Source organism: Penaeus monodon, chromosome 14, assembly GCF_015228065.2.
Source record: "Penaeus monodon isolate SGIC_2016 chromosome 14, NSTDA_Pmon_1, whole genome shotgun sequence".
Taxonomy (NCBI): domain Eukaryota; kingdom Metazoa; phylum Arthropoda; class Malacostraca; order Decapoda; family Penaeidae; genus Penaeus; species Penaeus monodon.
Window position 1 is genome coordinate 26,266,145 of NC_051399.1, and position 5,055 is coordinate 26,271,199.

Below are 5,055 nucleotides of genomic sequence, written 5' to 3' on the forward strand. Positions count from 1 at the left end.
TCTCTCCCTCTCTCTTCCCCTTCTTCCCTCTCTCCCTCTCTCTTCAAGATGTAGACAGAAGAAATTACATCTTTTTAAGTAATCCATCAGACTTTCTATCAATATTTAGGCGGTTAGATAATGTCGTTGCAATAGGGATGATTTTGTATGGTTTTCACTCGTAATTGTTTGTATTTTTTGCAGTATTTTTCGCTCGTGATTTGTAATTTTTGCTCTGATTTTCGCTCGTCTCTCAGTGTTGTGTAAGATATAAAACTGTGACTAACTTTGAAAACAAATGTATCAGAAGTAATATTTTAAGGAATAAGAAGTAAGTTACTAAATTGCTATAAAAACGTTAGGAAAATTTTTTTTTTTGGAATTAGCTTGGTTCATTCTGCGCCAGTTCCGTTTTCTTTAGCTTTGTTTGACCGAACGACAATCAGAACATCTGTGAGAAATACAGCAATGCAACGCAGTGATACAAAGGATGCTTTAATGATAGGAAACAATTCAATAATAAGTTTATATTGATAACAAGAAAACTACGAAATTACACATATGCTGATACAGTAAATCAACAGTAATACAGTACAATGATACAAATCATACAGAAACACTGGAGAACTACAAATTCATACAAATTGCAAGAAAACAACGGAATTATACAGATCCAGACATAGTAAATCAAATAGTAGAAATTATTACAGACTGCAGGCGGAAGTGGCGGATTCGCGGCCGAAAGAGGCTGCCTGGCCAAATATGGTCTGTGTTTCCGGTTTGCGTATCACTTAGCATCTTACGTGACTTGTTGTATTTAGCGCATGACGTCATTGCGTGTTCGTGCCATACACAGGGTTTTGCTGTCGTGAGATCTTATGATTGGGGTGATTTTTTTTTTTTATGCTTTATTATTGTTTTATTTTATATGTTTATTATTGTTTTATTATTATTATTATTGTTTTTAAATGGGTGATGTTTTAAGATTCCCTTTCCCTCTCCTTTCCCTCCCTTCCTCTCCCTCCTTACCTCTCGCCTCCTTACCCCTCCCTTTCCCACCTTCCCTCTCCTTCCCCTCCTTTCCCCTCCCTCCCCCTCCCTCTCCGCCATTTATTTCCCCGGAAAATAAAGACGTAGTGACCGTCACGGCTTAAGAAAGCAGTCTCTGATTTATTGCCGTCAGAGAGATTTAATAAATACCTCTCCTGGTCAAGCTGAGGGGGGAGGGGGGAGGGGAGGAGGGGGGTTGGGTATGGGGGTGGAGAGATAGGGATAGAGGGAGGGGTAGGGGAGGGTAGAGGAGGGGAGAAGGGGAAGAGGGTGGAAAGGAGAAGAGGAGAAAAGAGGATAGGGTAGGAGGTAGAGAGAGGGGGGGCGAGATAGAGGGAGAGGGAGGGGTAGGGGTAGAGGAGAAGGGGTGGTTATGCCCTGCTCGAATTGAAGCAACTGACGGTCGCTTGAAGGTAAAAGGGGAAACTGAAAAAAAAAGATCAAGAAAATGCCTCTAATATGATTCACGCCGCATCGTGGCGTGAATCATGCATACAGGACACTTATTTGCTGCAACTGTTAATATTAATGGTGATGATGATTATTGACATTGAGAATTAAAATGATAATTAAGGATGATGATAATGATAAAAAAAAGAATGATGATGGTGCTGACTATAGTGATAGCAATACTAATAATACCGATAATAACGAAAATGAAAAATAAAATGCCAATAAATGAACAAGTAGATCAATATATAAATAAGAAGAGAGAGAACTGGCTCTCTGAAAGCCAACCCCCGAGAGCCCGGGCCTGGGAGTGCCATATTCCCCCAACAGAAAATGATTGTTGCTCGAATATTCTTCCATAAGGAGCGAGGGCCATTACCGTAGACTCCACGAAGCATAACGTGAATCATTGGCGAAGACAGTGCTATTCCCGTTGTCGATTTTTTTTCTCTTTTTTTTTGTGAGGGAGAATGGGCTTTATGTGTAGAAGGCGTAAGAGCTGGTTTGCCCTGCGTCGTTTTGGGTTCCTTTCGTTGCTAACCGTTGTCGAATGGTATGATTTTCTTTTCTTTTTTTGTGCGTGTGTGTCGATTATCGTTGTCTTTTCTTGATCTCTTTCTATGTCTCTGTCTTTATTTTTTTCTCTCTCTCTTTTTCTCTTACTCTTTTTCTCTTCTCACTCTCTTTCTCTTTCTCTTTCTCTTTCTCTTTCTCTTTCTCTCTCTCTTTCTCTTTCTTTCCCTCTCCCTCTTTCACACACGATAATGATTTCCTTGTCTTTCCCAGTCTTCTTCTCTCCTCCTCCTCCCCCTCCCCTTCTTTTACCCCCTCCTTCCCTCCCTCCCTTCCCTCCCTCCCTTCCCTCCCTCGCTCCCCTCCCCCCTTTTCCTTTCCTTCCTTCGATCTCCCAAAGGAATGATACTCTTTGAAACCGTAAGGATAAAGGCTACTACTTCAGATCTTTTATAATCTTATTTTTATGAGTCGAGAGAGAGGTGTATGGTAATGATATGGAAACTGTACTGCCGTCTTTCTATCGATTCTATAGGGGTCGATGCGCGCCTGGGATCATTTTTTTAGGGGAAGAGGCAATGAGAGAGTGAAGTAAGACGAGACGGTGAGGGAGAGAGAAGGGGGATAGGGAGAGAGGGAAGGGGGGCAGGGAGAGAGGGAAGGGGGGCAGGGAGAGAGGGAAGGGGGGCAGGGAGAGAGGGAAGGGGGGCAGGGAGAGAGGAGAGGAACGGGGACAAGGAGAGAGAGGGGGGATATAGGGAGAGAGAAGGGGGATAGGGAGAGAGGGAAGGGGGCAGGGAGAGAGGGAAGGGGGGACAGGGAGAGGAGGAGAGGGGGGAGATAGGGAGAGAGAGAACGGGGACAAGGAGAGAGAGGGGGGATAGGGAGAAAGAGGGATGGAGAGGGAAAGGGAGAAGAAAGGGAAGGAGGATGGAAGAAGAAGAAGAAAAAAAAGAATATGGAGAATGAAAAAATCCTAATCAAAGATTCCACACCATAACTTCCCGTAGAAACTTATAATAATAATAAAAAAAAACACCCCACAAACTTCCTTTAAAACAACAATATAAAAACAACGTAATATGCATCCATATGACTCCCTTACTATACTCCCTAATATCACACATATTTTCGGCCAAGGAAAGGGAGAGATAACGGAGTAAGGGCTTAAGGGCAATATTTATGCAGTGGCGTTGCGTGTGGCGTGGAGAAGTTTAGATATCTTAACGCAGGCAGATGTTAGACAAGGGTTATGTGTTGTGTTTACGACTTGTGGATGGAGGGATAGTGTGTATAAGCATGTGAAAGCGATCATGGTGGGTACGCCTTTTAAGTTTTGGATTTTTTTTTTTTATTGTTTAATGCTTTTTTGTGATTCTTTTTTTTATCTAGAATGTTTTTTTCATGTTTCGTATGTGTTTAGGGTGCTCTTTGTTGAGGTTTATTAATATTATTATTATTGATATTATTTTTCTTACTATAATCATAATTATTATTATATTAATGTTTTTATTATTATCCTTATCATTACCATTACCTTTATTACTGTCATTGTTATTGTTATTATCGTCATCGTCGTCGTCATCGTCATCGTCATCGTCATCGTCATCGTCGTCATCATCACCATTATCATCATCATCATCATCATCATTATCATTATTATCATCATCATCATCTTCATCATCATCATCAATCATCATCTTTCGTTCCCTGTTCCACCCTGCCTTGTATTTTCTTTCTTCCCTTCTTTCCTTCTTTCAATCTGTCTCCTTCACCTCTCTCTTCCATTCGCTTCTGCAAGAATTACAGGTGAACAAACAAAGGAAATGAACATGCATGTTTAAAAAAGTTTAAAGTATTTCTAATTATCTCTCCTTTCATCTCTCCCTCTCTCTCTCTCTCATTTTCTTATTTGTTTTATCATTGACTCTTTATATCACACTAGGATTAAGACCGAGATACGAGAGCCGACATTTTCTTGCTTTTTTATCGCCTTCCTTTGTCGTTATTTTTATAGATAAGCGTCTAGTCTTTTTGCCTTGTGTTTTAGTGTTGATACAACGGCCTCGTGCAACTCTCGCCGCTCTCATAATCGCGGGGATTTTTGACTTGTTTTCTCTATTTTTTTTTTTTCTTATTTATTTTGTTTGTTTTTTTTTTCCTCTGTTTTGTTCGGTGTTTTTATTAAGTTTTCTGACCCGGAACTCGAATGAGGGAGATTGACGCATGTACGTGTGAGTGTTTGTGTGTGTGTGTGTGTGTGTGTGTGTGTGTGTGTGTGTGTGTGTGTGTGTGTGGCTATCTTCTCTTCAGACCACACGCACACTTACATATTTCATGCTTTTAGGCTCACATCAAAACATTTTATATTCATATAATCTGAGCTCACTTTCTCTTTCCTCGCTGTTTTTCATCCTTCGCTCTCGCTCTAACTTTTGCGCTCTCTCTCACTCATAATCTCACTCTTACCTGCTCTCTCACACTCCGTCTCACTCATTCTCACTCTCGCTCCCACCAAAGGACTCTCTCTCCCTCTCTCTCTCTCTCTCTCTCTCTCTCTCTCTCTCTCTCTCTCTCTCTCTCTCTCTCTCTCTCTCTCCTCCTCCTCTCTCTTTCTCTCTCTTTCTCTCTCCCTCTCCCTCTCTCCCTCCCTCCCTCTCCTCCCTCCTCCCTCCCTCCCCCTCCCCTCCTTCTTCTCCTTCTCCCTCCCTTCCTTCCTTTCTTCTTCCCCCCCCCCCTCTCTCTCTCCCTCTCTCCCTCTCTCTCTCTCCTCTCCTCTCCCTCCCTCTCTCCTCTCCCTCCCTCCCTCCCTCTATTTCCCTCCCCACTGCTGTATCCCCACGAGGTCCTTGCTCACTTTGCTCCTCTTTCCTTCTTTGCTTTTTCTTCGATCTCTCTCTTTTTTTCTTCATCTTCTCTCTCTCTCTTCCCTTTTCTTCTCCCTTCCCCCCCCTCTCTTCTCATTTCTTCCCTTTCTTCTCCTTAAATTTTCTCTCCTTCCTCTCCTTTTTTTTTTTTTTTTCTTCTCTTTTTTCTTTCCCCCCCCCCTCTCTTCATTGTTTT